General features: G+C 40.0%; 1 protein-coding gene and 1 long non-coding RNA gene across 2 annotated transcripts in view; both read left to right on the top strand.

Annotated features, from left to right (window-relative positions):
- Positions 1 to 447: 447 nt before the first annotated feature.
- Positions 448 to 4942, top strand: LOC119616677. The gene is made up of 2 exons (XR_005232648.1): positions 448 to 854; positions 2779 to 4942. It is a non-coding gene; the product is annotated as an uncharacterized LOC119616677 (long non-coding RNA).
- A 7077-nt stretch (positions 4943 to 12019) lies between these two features.
- Positions 12020 to 14334, top strand: part of dlk2 (delta-like 2 homolog (Drosophila)) — a 71838-nt gene continuing 69523 nt past the window's right edge. Inside the window, exon 1 of the mRNA XM_017434457.3 lies at positions 12020 to 12237. The gene's annotated coding sequence lies outside the window, so the exon portion shown is untranslated. The remainder of the gene's footprint in view (positions 12238 to 14334) is intronic.

Here is a 14334-nt window from a genome sequence, read left to right as displayed (position 1 = left end):
CGGTGAAGAGCGGCTATTGAACTGAGGAATGACTGTGATGACGGACGGTTACATAGTGCAGGCGGGGCCTGTCACTTGTCGTCATCACGTCATTTGCCTAAAGGCGTGATTAAAGGTGTCTTCAGCCAGGACACGCGGGAGCATGATATCCCATAGTACATATGTTGTACCGAGTGAATCGACTGAAAGGGAACTCTAAGTAGTGATGACTTCATGAGATTGTTTATAAATAAAATAATTTCAATTAGGGAGAGAATTTACATGATCCTGCCTTCTGTTGCATCTGATTCCCTGTTGAATGAAGCAGCTTTAGAAGTGTCACTAAAACCTAATTTGTGTTTGGTGTGATAATCATGCCTGTGTTTGCCATGCCATGCCTCGTTCCTGTGGTAATCATGTTCATTCTTGTCAACTGTGTCCTCCTCTGATTACCTCTCCTACACCTGGGCTACGCCCTATATATTTTCCCTTCTCTGCTCTCCTCCAGTGCCAGATTATGAAAGCCTCAAAGCAAGTAATTCTCCAGCGTACTCGGACCGACTTCCTGTGCCACGACCCCTTTCACTTCTCTTGGATTTTCCCCTACGCCTTGCCCCTGTCGGGTACTTGTTGGATTTCAGATTTCTGTACATTGACCCCTGCCTGTGACCTGGTCTCGGATTTTTCGCCTGCCCCCCTGGTCTTGTTTCCTGTTTTCGGATCTCGGCTTCGACCCCTGCCCGTCCGACCATGAGTTAAGTTCTGCCCCAGCGGCCTACCTTTTGGATGCGCTAATCCTCGCTCCCGTTCCTGGACGCCTCTCAGCCTTTACCCAACAAGGGTCTGGTCCCGCTCCCCGTCACACCACCATCCAGGTCAGTGTAACCTCCTCAGCCAGTTGTTACTTCCTGGGTTTCGTGTGGTTCACTGAACTATCTCCTCTCTTCTCAAAGAAGCGATCGGTGGTCCACCTGCTACGCGTAGCATTCTCCCTGCTGTTCAATAAAAACAAGTTTACTGTTCACTCCTGTGTCGAGGCTGAAATTCCGGGTCCGCTAACTGATTCTTGTCATTTGGACTGTTTTTGTCCTGTTAAGTTTTCTGAATTGTCAAAAATAATAGCTTCATCCAAACCATCAACATGTGCTGACTTCCATCCCAACCAGACTGTTCAAACAGATATTTCCTCTAATTAATATCCCCATTTTGGATCTGATTAATATGTTTTTAATAAATGTTTATATACCACAGGGCTTTAAGGCTGCAGTAATTAAACCTTTACTTAAGAAACCTGTTCTTGATTTAGGTGTTCTGGCCAATTATAGACAGATATCTAATCTCCCATTCATCTAAACCAAATCAATAGTGTGAACATCTGGACAGAAATAATCTGTTTGAGGAGTTTCAGACAGGGTTTAAAGCTCATTATAGCACAGAAGCAGTACTGGTGAAAGTTACCATTGACATTCTCCTGTCCTCAGACAGTGGACTTGTGTCTATATTTGTCCAGTTAGATCTCAGTATTGCATTTGATACAATTGATCACACTATCCTATTACAGAGGCTTGAACGTGATATTGGGATTACAGGAACAACTCTAAAATGGTTTAAATCACATTTATTTGATAGATTTCAGTTTATTCATGATAATCTTTTTTTATACACCAGAGTTAGTCATGGAGTTCTTCAGGGTTCAGTGCTTCGACCAATACTCTTTATTTTTCATATGCTTCCATTAGGTAAAGGTATTGGACAGTACAGCATAAATCTTAATGTTATGCTGATTGTACTTAGTTATATTTATCCATAAAACCCAGTAAATGTCACAGTCTTCTGTTCCTGCCATGCCTCCTACTCACTACTCCCAGTCTATAGTGTATGTGAATGGTTTTGTACAGTGGCCTGAGACAAATTTAGCTGTGAATTGGTGCAGAATAAATAACCTGAACAAACTGAAAAGAAAGATTGGGACAGAAACAGAAAAATAACAGGTGAACAGTGATAAATGTGCTTCAGTGATTATTGACTGACACCATTAATTACTGTCAGACTGATGGAGATCACCAAACATTTTAAATGAGACTTCCTGTTTCTCTAGTACCTGTGAGACAGGTGAACAGGTGAATTTCTGCAAGCAGCTGGACAAGAGGAGCATGCAGCAGGACTCTGTGTTTGAACACAGCTGTACCATCTTCCTTTTTCTCCTCCTTCTTCTGCCTGCAGCTGAGGATGTTTCCTGTCTCATTAACTCATCAGAGGAGTTAAAGGAGGTGATACTAACAAGCTTCTAACAGAGGAAACATTCAGCATGCTCTTTAACTGTGGAGAAGAACTTTTGATTTGATGCAGTTGCTAGGCAACCAGGGTGTCAGCTGTTTGTTTATGCTGTTGTCTTGTTTGTTGTTAATTATTTTGTTGTTAATTTATTTTTTTGTTTGTTAAGCTTTTAGTTTTATTCATGTCAATATATTTTTAAGGATTTATCTTCTGTTCATTGCAGAAAATAGAAACAAAACTTTACACTTGTTTTTGTTTTTTCTAGTTTTTTATTTGTGGGTTCTTTCCTTTGCTCTTGTCAGTGTTGTCTTCCATGAGACTGTTTCTCTGAGTGGTTCTGGTGCCAACAAGAGTGGTTTCAGGTTCTGCAGACAGAAAGAAAGGATTCTGCAGATCTGATCTGAGAACAGCCGTCCATCTTGATGTGCAGTTTCATCATCCTGTCGTCTTTTTGTCTGAGCTGCAGCGTTCCAGTTTTTCCTGCAGGATCATTAAACTTTCATCCCCTCTGATGTCTTTCAGGAGACGCCGTCACATTGTTGAGAAGATGAGTCGTTTCTCTGAGGAGGCTTTATCTCCGGCACAGAAAGAACTCCTTTCCTGAGCTGAATCCAAACTGGGGAAAACTCATGTGCTAAATATAAAAATGTGAACTGGGTTAAATGTCTTCAGAATGTAGGAACATTCTGATAACTCCTAAATATCCTAAGAGCATAAATCTTCAACCAGAAGTTGAAAATTTATCCTCACAAATACTGTCCTTAGTTTGTAAAAATTAACTCTGTCTGTTATCTTTAATTTATTTCTAAATAATGAGGACATTTGTGTTTCTGCTTATGACTAAATCCCTCATCGTTATTTATTTCAATTAGAATAATTAAAGGTATACATTCCTGTAAGGAATGCAAATCACCTGCTGCCTTTCATGCCAGAGTTTTAAACTAAGATCATCTGATGAATTTCAGTCCTTTTTGGACATACTTTTTTAAAAAAACCATCATGCACAATTTGCTAGTGCACAGAGGGTGTTGTGTTGCGGATGACTCTCAGCTACTACCACATCCCATAATTTTAGCTCAGTTTCTGTAAAAATGACAGAGTTGTAGCCATTTTTGTGATTTCATAGGTTCATTAGCTGTGGCGGCTGTTTTGAGTTGATCTGACCCCAAAACGTAGATGTACGTTGAATGATTGTTTTCTGAAAGTTTTGTTAAATTCTGCCTAGGGGTTCATGAGATATTTTGGTAACACACAAACACACAAAAAAAAACATTATTGCTAATAAAAAGATATAATCCAATGTTCCGTGTGTTTGTCAGCTGGAGGGAACTGCAGTAAAAACATGAACACCATCAGATCACATGACGACTCATACAGCAGCTGCTGCACAAATTATCGTGTCCCTGCTGGGCAGAAAGATGAAGACAATGTCCAGCTGTTCCACAACAATGCAGACACCCCCCCTTCTGTCTTCTGACATGATAGCTATGGGAGCAATGGGAAGAATGGAGAACACTGAGAAGTCTGAGTCCCTGCAGCTGCTGGTGTCTCTCTGACTCACTTTAGGATGACCAAAGGTATGGAGTTAGCAGACCTGAACACTTCATGCAGCTAGCACTGCAGCTAACAGCTCGGGTTCAGAGGAAACTCGGGAACTGAGCTCCTTCACTCTGATCCTCCAGAATAAGCTTCAATTAGCAGCAGGATGATAACGAGCTGCAGCAGCTGATTGACTAATGAGACAAAAACTGTGAAAGAGAGGAACCTCAGAGGAGTCTAATTACTTCAGACTGAAGACTTCTGCCGACATCAATTAGTCTTAGACCAAACAATCTACTCTGATACATCAAGAAAGATTTCTGATTGTTATTTAATGAGATTTCCTGTTTAGTCCACTATGTTGAGCTCAGAATGTGAGGTTTTGTATCCCATAGAAGGATATAAAACCTCATACAAAACCTCGGAGCGAGGCTAGATCGCCATGATAACAGAGGCTCAACTCATCACCCACTTCGAAGCAGTTTACAAATCAAGAGTTTTGGTTAACTGTCAGTAAGAAGCTAAATCAGGATTTTGTTCCTAAAAAAGTAAAACAGTCACAACAATTATAGTTCATATTGTCATAGTACTGCCCAGCTACAAGATTTAAAATAAGCATCAGATTGTTGAATAACACGAAAATAAAAAGCCATACACTTGAAAACTTGAATATTAATAAACCATATTCTTGCTGTGTGACACTTTAAAGCAGCAGTTAGAAATAAAAAATGACAATGAAATAACAGCATGTGGATTGTGCAACACTGCACCATCAGAACCATACCAAGTTGATGAACAAGATATGTACAGTTTTTAGATTTTGTCTTAATCTGCATTTATTTAACAATTAATATTACACTTAATTTTTCAATACCTCAGTATATCAGGGAATGTTTAATAAATAACAGATTGAATTTCATTAATAAAGTAATTTGCATGTTATGGAAAAGGTCAGAGCAAAACAAACCTCTTGATTTTAAAGTAAAACGTTCAGCTCTTTCTGTCCTGACCGATACAGCAGCAGGTAAATTTTTCTGAATTGTAAAAAACAGTTTTCTACAACATATCTGGAATATTCCTCTCTTGTTCAAATTATGGCAACTATGCTTTCTTGTTGGAATGTATAATAAACTTTTTCTTTCCATTATTAGGCTACAACCTGCTGTCCTTTATGAATGATGTCTTGGTATAAGAGGAGTGGGTTTTTTTGTTTGTTTGTTTTTTGTTCTGTAATTTGATTTGTAATTGATGTACTTTAACCAGAAATGCATCAAGAATGCCCCTTTTCATGTGAACAGAGACTAAAGCAGAAAGTCTAAATTGGAAAACAACCCCAAAAAATTCTGAACCACCATCATAGTCTCATTACTTCACTTAGTGGAGTTTTAGGCTTTGTCATTCCAGGATTCCAGGCTAAGGGAAGAAGACCTGCCTTTGTTGAACCTACTTTGTAGTATACCCCTCAGGTCCAATTCCAGAAGAAAATATCAGAGACCAAAACCAGAAGAAAAATAGGACCTGAAACAAGAACAAACCCAAACTATATATATATATATATATATATATATATATATAGTTTGGGTTTGTTCTTATATATATATATATATATATATATATATATATATATATATATATATACATACAGGTGGTCACAACTGAAGGGGCTAAACCACCTGAAGGCAACATTGCAGATGCCCAGGACAGCTACAAGTGCTTTGGAATCTCACAGACAAATGGCAACCATGATGTGACTGCAAGGAAGTCAGCCACAAGTCCAAGCCATCAACACATATGAAGTGCCAGTCATCAGATACTCTGCTGGTATAATAACCTGGCCAAAGGAGGAGATCGAAGCCACTGACATCAAGACATGAAAGCTCCTCACAATGCACAGAGGGTTTCACTCTAAGTCCAGCACCCTGAGACTGTACACTAAGAGAGAGGAGGGAGGCAGAGGTCTATCAGAGCCACTACACAGGATGAAACAATCTGATGTATAACAGGAAGAAAGCCCCCAATGACGATCTAAGAAACTGGGGTCTATAATACTAGACAGGATCCAAGATGCAGGCTGTGCAAATATTGTCTTGAGACAGTCCAGTGCATAAAAACAGGATGTAGAATGCAGGCAGGCAAGGCATACATGCAACGCCATAACTAAGTCGGTGGAATAGTGTACAGGAACATCTGTATCGAGTATGGACTGGAAGTCCCACAGTCAAAGTGGGAGACTCCACCTAGGGTGGTGGAGAATGGCAGGGCTGAGATACTGTGGGACTTCCAGATACAGACTGGCAAACAGATGATAGCTAACCAACCAGACATTGAGGTGATAGAAAAGATACAGAGGAGAAAAGTGGTGATAGATGTAGCAGTCCAAAGCCACTGTAACATCAGGAAGAAGGAGTACGACAAGCTGGAGAAATGCCTAGGGCTGAAAGAGGAAATAGAGAAGTTGTGGAAAGTCAAGGTCTCAGTGGTACCAGTGGTCATCAGAGCACTCTGCTGTGACCCCCAAACTGGAAGAGTGGCTCCAACAGATCCCAGGAACAACCTCAGAGATCGCTGTCCAAAAGAGGGCAGCCCTAGGAACAGCTAAGATACTGAGGAGAACCCTCAAGCTCCCTTCTTCTGATCTTGAAATGAAGTTAAACCATCTCTGTGAAATATTTGTAACTGGGCAAGTTTTTTTTAGTTTGTTGTTGTTGTTGTTGTTGTTGTTGTCATTTTTATAGCAGATAAACAAGGACACAAAAAACATGGAGGCAGAGAACAATGAGACAGGAAACAAGGAAGCAAGAACAGCAAAGTAGGGAACAAGGAACAAGATGGCAAGAAACAAGATGGCAAGAAACAAGAAGGCAGGAAGGAAATAAAAGGACAAAGGAAGTAATGAAAGAAGAATGTGAGGATGATATTCCTGTTTAAACTTGGCACTGGCTCTGTTTAGTGTTTAAACAAGGATGTGTGGGGGGTGTGTGGGTGGAGCATCATCAGCTGCTGTGGTGAGGGAGGGGTCAAGGCTGACACCCCATTTCCTCCCTCTCCCCCTCCATTCTTTTGGCTCGATAAACAGAGAAGTATTATAAGCCAGGTGGTCCAAGACACTCTCAGTTTAGAGCTCAGAGGAATCTGCCAGCTGCTCCTGCTACATTTCATTCAGCAGGTTAGACCCTCATCAACCCTTCAACACCCCTACAATACCCACAATCCCCTGCACACACCAAACGCCACTCCAATGCTTGCTGGCGGTCAGAATTAGACCCTGAGCACTGGTACAGAGATATATGGTTACAGTTGAAGACCAGAGGTCTGACACAGAGCCAACACTCCTGGAACCTGAACAAACTATTCACCTGTATGATTATCAGCTGATTGATTAATCAATTCTTTAGAAATCACAGATTTCTACACCAGGAATGTGGTTCAGATGGTGTCTGACACTACATGAAGTATGACTCAATATTGCCCCATGTACACACATAGCATTTAAACCATGGTGACACATAAATCAATCAATCAGAAAATTTACATGGAAAGACCATCAGAAAGTCTGGAAAACTACTGATCAAAATAACTTTAAATAGTCTGTGTTTTTGTTTTTTTAAGTCTAGATTCTTAAAAAATAAAGAAAACTATGTTGAAATGAGGAATGGATTAGGAGTTTTGGATAAATAAATCCTGAATTAGTGCTGGGCGATATAACGATACATATCGTGGGGACAATAGAAAAGTGTCTATTGTGATATATTTTCTTCTATCGTCTCTATCGTTTCTATCGTCTCTATCGTTTCTGTCGTTTCTATCATAATTGTATCAATGATTCATGTAAATATTTTATAACGCAGGCTACGACAAATGTATTAGTGTTGTCACTTTGCATACATTCAGTTTATATAAGTGATAAATAATAAGAAAAAATAACTATTTTGCGAAGAACCTCCGTTTTACGACATGACGCTGCTTTACGTGTGGGTTTGCGACATGCTTTACGGCAGCGGCTTTCTGTGCTGCCCGGTGTTTTCACCATAAGTGCTGAAAGATGGAGACGCATGAAGTATCAAACTTAGGGTCGCAACAAGTAGAGACAGCTAGCAGGCAGCCCAAGAAGAAAGACTTACCAAAACGAGAGGGACGTCTGTGATTTGGTTCAAGAAGTCCGACACGGAGCAGAAAAGGTAATATGCTAACTCTGCTAATGCTAATGCTAACTCTGCTATGAGACTGTTTACTCATCTGATGCCAACACAACAAACCTCTTCTATCACTTAAAGAAGAACCACGAAAAAGATTATTTAACAATCCAAAAAGTGCAAGGTCAAACAAGTTGTAAAAGAGCCGGGGAAAGTTGCAAAAAGTGAAACTATAGCCGGCCGAAGATAATAGAGTCTGTTGTCATTTGATACTGTTACATCGTAACAGGTACATATATATTGCTGCACTAAAATGCAGCAGGTCTCATTTGTGAAAGTCCAGTTAAATGGCACTTCAAATAAAGCTTGAAAAAGGTACGAAATTAAATTATTTTTTTCATATTTTTTAGAGAATAACTGACAACGTACGTAATTGGGGTATATCGTGATATATATCGTTATTGTGATATAAAATTATCCATATCGTGATATAGGATGTTTTCCATATCGCCCAGCACTATCCTGAATTAGGAATTTTGAATTAGGAGTTCTGGTTCAGGAGTTTGAATCAGTAATTTGGAATTAGAACCTTCAACAAGGACGATTTGTGTGTTTTTAAGATGTTCCTGTCGATGTTCTAGTTCACTGAGATTCTGGAGTTCTTTTACAGACTGTAGAGGGTACAGATGAGATTCCTAAAGGTTCATGTGGTTTCACAGTGAGCATATAAACAAAACCAATCCAGTTCTCATCGTCAAGAGGAACATTCAGGAGTTCTTTATGTTGTGTCGGTGATCCCTAAAGAGTTGTTCAACCCATTTGAGAGCTGTGTTCAAGCTGTACCTGTTTCTTAAAGAAGAGTGGCTAATAACCGTCGCTTCACAGCAAGAAGGTCGCAGGATTGCCTCCTGGCCTGAGGGGTTTCTTTTTGGAGACTTTCTCCGGAAACTCTGGTTTTATCAGAGGTTTTAGTGGACCTTTAAAAGGGTCCAGTGGTTTTTGGAACCCATCACTGGATCACGTTTCTGCCATAGAAAGCAAACTCAGAACATAGGTGTTTGGAAACCACATGATCTGCAGCTGATTAAAACATTCTTAGTCTTTCTAAAAATCTGGATCAGGGTATTCTGGTTCTGCCGCAGCTGATTTTCTGCAACATCTTGAGGAGACTCCGAGTCTGGACTCAGGGTGGATCTTTTTTTCAGCAGATCATCTGTCAAGATTAATTGTCTCTGCCTTTTAAGAAAAACATGTAAAGCACCCCCTCGTTCCAGGCTGGACCAGTCCGGACTTGCTGGGCTGAAGCAGGTCTGGGTCTGAAGTCAAAGATATGAATCAGAAACAGCAGTTTGTTAACAAACATAGACAGGAAGGAGACGTAGCTCCTGATGAACAGATTCAGTGCAAATCTGTGAGGAAGATCAGATACAAATAAATAAAGGTAGAAAATCCAACTACAGAGTTTGTGTTTCAGCAGAGGTACTAACAGTAAAACAAGAACCAGATCTCATTAAACCCAAACATGTGGAACATGCAGAGACTGATCTCTGATTTACTCTGATGTTCCTCAGATGGTTCCTGATTTCAGGTTTTTGTTTGATCTCAGACATGAGGTTCCTCATTTTGACCTCTCAGGTTTAGCAGAATAGACCAGTCTTCCTGAGAGACAGTATGACTGTAACAGACAGGAGACAGAAAATGTTACCAGGACAGCTTTCTTCTACCTGTACAAAATTACAAAAATAAGAAACTTCTTGTTCCAAAATGATGTAGAAAAACTGGTCCATGCATTTACCAAGTCTATGCTGGATTATTATTGTAATTATAATAATTGTAATTATTATTGTAATTCTTTATTATCTGGGTGCCCAAAACTCTTTAAAGTCTTCAGTTGATCTTATTGGTCTATATTTTCCTAACAGAGCACTTTGTTCTCAGACTGCAGGTTTACGTGTGGTTCCTAGAGTTTCTAAAAGTAGAACAGGAGGCAGAGCATTATGTTGTCAGGCTCCTCTCTTGTGGAACCAACTTCCAGTTTCTGTCCATGAGGCTGACACCCTATCTGCTTTTAAGACTAGGCTTAAGATTTTCCTTTTAGATAATCCTATAGTTAGGGTTGGTTTGTGTTTCCTGAGCTATCTCTTAGTTATGCTGCTATAGGCTTAGACTGCTGGAGGACAAACTGACCACATTTCCTTACTCTGATGCTGTCTTTACCTGCTCTACTCTTCATGGTCGTATTTGTAATTATTTCTATCAACATGTTTTTCTTCCAATAGATATTACACATGGACCAGCCATTCTGTGTTTGCCTGTATCTCTTTCCTCTTGATTCAGATTAGCTTTGTAGAGATTCAGTGCTGTATGAATATGTGGGTGAATGGGTAAATGAGGGCACAGATGTCAGGTTTTTATCCAAATTTGTCAAGAGCGAGCAGCCGGGTGACAGACAGACAGACACAGGAGACAGAATAAAGGTAAGTGAGTTTATTTACAGTGACAGGTGGGTAAACGGGAACAGATCTGGAAAGGAAGGCAACAGGTGATGTGATTATCCTCACAATGGCGAGACTCAGCAGGTAGAGTAAGAGTGGCTTTCTTACAGGGAGGTGGAGATGAGAGACGGCGGAGGAATCCAATGGTGAGTATTTACAGGTGGAGTTGGCTTGACGGTGAGTATTTACAGGCTGTGCCAGCATGAGGACCCAATGGTGAGTATTTACAGGTAGGCAGTAGACGTATTGACGTGAGAATCCAATGGTGAGTATTTCCAGGAAGCCTTTGTTGGTGGAGAGGGTTTGGTTACTAGGTGAAGGTAGACAGGCAGTGCTCAGATCAGACCAGATGAACAGCTCACAAAAACACCTTCCGAGTGTAACATGCAGGTTCTCGGGTTTGCAGGGAACAGGAACTCTGGAGGTACACAAAAGACAAAACGTGTTAACACAAGGACCAAGTTTACACTAGTCAGGTTGGCCGATAAGCTTTTTACCCCAAGATGAGTAATGCTTCAGCACTGATCTGATCTTCATTGCAGTCTTAAATACCCATCAGGATAAAGGCTTGATCAGTTGCAGCTGGAGATGATCAATGAGCCGACCAACCAGGAACCAGAATGAGCAAACAGGAAGCAAACTCACAGAATGCCACAACAGATTGTGTTGTAAAGTGCTTTGAGTAGCCTGATTGGCTAAAAAAGCAATATATAAGTACAGTCCATTTACCATTTACCATTTCTGACCTCTCAGACCCAAGCCAGTCGAAGCAGATGACCGCTTGTTCTGAGCCTGGTTCTGCTGGAGGTTTCCTCCTGTTAAAAGGAAGTTTTTCATTTCCATCTTTACCAACATGATGCTCAGGATGGGAGACTGCAGCAAAGTATAGATTAAATGCAATCTGCTGGCTTCCTTAGATAGATAACTTTTACTAATTGGCTGTTTTATAATGTTTGTGTATGTTTTTGTACAGTGCCCTGAAACAACTTTTGTTGTGACTTGGAGCTATATAAATAAACTGAATTGAATTAAATCTTCCACAGAAACAGTCTGACTGTAACAGACCTGATTCTTCCTCAGACATGGCCTGATTGTGACAGACTGGAGTTTTGCAAAGACGCTCTAACTGTCTGATGAAAAGTGTTCCTCCTCATCTTCACTCAAAGTGTTTATGACTCCAATCAACACTTATTCCCACCTGAGGGCAGACCTAGTCACAGCTGATTTAACACCAAACACAATGACAGACTGGCTTCTCCCTCACACTCACTCTGTGGGTGTCTGTGTGCTTTTGCTACCTTTTTAGGACATTTTCTGGTATAATCGCCTACCTTGTCAGGACCAGCTCAGTCCTAATACTGTGGATTTTTTGGGGGGGGGGAGTGAGGGGTTAGGTTTAGAGTAAAGTGTGAATTGATTTTAGGTTCACGGTCAGGATTAGGCTACAGTAATGAATGGAAGTCAGTACAGTGTCCTAATAAAGATAGAAATACAAACTTGTGTGCGTGTGGTTGGGTGGGTTGTGTGTGTGTTGGGGTCGCACCCTGCAGAAGGGGAGTGTTTACTGACTGGGAGGGGGAACTGGAGCAGGAGCAGCTCCTTGTCACTTGCTGAAGCTTTGGACTCAAACTAAGCTGCAGAGGATCAGAGTCTGTGTCCAGGAGTGTGTGTCCGGGAGTGTCTGTCCAGAAGTGTGTATGTCTGTGCACGTTGTGTGTTTATGTGTGTGTGTTAGGAATTGAGCGCTCAAACTGGACGCCAACTGCAGAATCAGGGTTTTTTCCAGCAACAGGAAGGGAATCTGTCATCTGCAGGTAAGACGTTTTTATGCTCTGTTTACACGTTTGTGTTGTTGTGAGTTTTAATTGTTCAAATTAACTGAAACTTTTTAAAGATGGTAAAAACTGTCAATGTAAAAGCTCAGTCTGTTTTGATTTGATTCTTCTCCATCACAGTGTTTTTTGCAACAAAACGCCTCAGACACGTTTAACCTGACAGTAGCAGGTACTGCACCTACAGGGGGCACTGTCACTGGTGGATTCACTTCTTCAAAGTTAAGTGAAAGCTGGATGTGGGTTTTCTCTTTTCCTTTGAATCTCTAAACTGGGATTCCCCATTATGTGACCTAACTGGACACACACAGCATCACATTTAAACCCTCTGTATGGCCTCTGTGTGTTCATGATCTATTTAGAACCTCACAGACCCAAACAGAGTCCTGTTCAAATTGTTATAGCTGAGCTGTGTTCAAGTATTCAAACCTGAGTTTGATGTTTATGAGTTTAAACAATCTACTATTCTATTTCAGTTTAATTGGGAGCAATAATGAGCTGTTTGGCACCATTTGTTATCATTGATAAATTGTACAAATGTGGATATAAATGAAGCTCCTCCTAAAGAACTGAATTATGCAAAGATCTGGTTTCCCTCTTCTGCCATTGGTCATACTCAAAGTCTTTGTTCTTATGAGTCTGTTCAGTGCCACCTCAGGTTTGGATCATTTATTATGTTTCATGTGTCAGCAACATGAAAAACCCCAACTGACAAAACTTCTCAGTTTTACCAAAAGACGACTGTTGCCTTTAAACAAAATGTTCATCACGTTGGCCTGAAGTTGAAAAATCAAGAAAACCATAAAAGTTCAAAGATTTTGCAGTAATAACATAAACATAAATCAGACATACCATCAGAAACACCATCAGGAACATCATCAGGAACATCATCAGAAACACCATCAGGAACATCATTAGGAACATCATCAGAAACTTCATCAGGAACATCAATGGAAACATCATCAGGAATATCATCAGGGACATTATCAGGAACATCATCAGGAAACACCATCAGGAAACACCATCAGGAAACATCATCAGGAACATCATCAGCAACATCATCAGGAACATTATCAGGAACATCATCAGAAACACCATGATGAACATCATCATGAACTTCATCAGAAACACCATCAGGAAACATCATCAGGAACATCATCAGCAACATCATCAGGAACATTATCAGGAACATCAACGAGAACATCATCAGCAACATCATCAGGAACATCATCAGGAACATCATCAGAAACACCATCATGAACATCATTAATTTTTTAACACTGGCTGAGATGATTACAGAGCAGGACTCTATCCAGAAATCACCTGAATTCACTGAAATTGAATTAAGTTTTTTTGTGTCTCAGAAAAGTCATTGGTGTGAGCTTCTTTTAAATAAGGTATATGGTTCATAAAACATTTATTAGTGTTATTACTATGATTGTTGATCTGCTTCAATTTGATTGTGCCAAAACGTTTAGCAGAATGTGTTAAAATGAGCTGTGATAATTACAGTCAACATATTTAATATATATTACAAAGTTATAGCACATATTAGTGCTGGGCGATATGGAAAAAAATCCTATATTACGATATGGATAATTTTATATCACGATAACGATATATATCACGATATACCCCAATTACGTACGTTGTCAGTTATTCTCTGAAAAATATGAAAAAATAATTTAATCTCTTACCTTTTTTAAGCTTTATTTCGAAGTGACATTTAACTGAACTTTCACAAATGAGATCTGCTGCATTTTAGCGCAGCAATATATATGTACCTGTTACGATGTAACAGTATCAAATGACAACAGACTCTATTATCTTCGGCCGGCTATAGTTTCACTTTTCGCAATGTTCCCCGGCTCTTTTACAACTTGTTTGACCTTGCACTTTTTGGATTGTTAAATAATCTTTTTCGTGGTTCTTCTTTAAGTGATAGAAGAGGTTTGTTGTGTTGGCGTCAGATGAGAAAACAGTCTCATAGCAGAGTTAGCATTAGCATTAGCAGAGTTAGCATATTACCTTTTTCTGCTCCTTGTCGGACTTCTTGAACCAAATCACAGACGTCCCCCT

The sequence above is a fragment of the Kryptolebias marmoratus genome, linkage group LG22 (genome assembly GCF_001649575.2).
Source record: "Kryptolebias marmoratus isolate JLee-2015 linkage group LG22, ASM164957v2, whole genome shotgun sequence".
Lineage (NCBI taxonomy): Eukaryota > Metazoa > Chordata > Actinopteri > Cyprinodontiformes > Rivulidae > Kryptolebias > Kryptolebias marmoratus.
The sequence above is the reverse complement of the archived record's forward strand: the minus strand, read 5'-3'. Positions and strand labels throughout refer to the sequence as shown.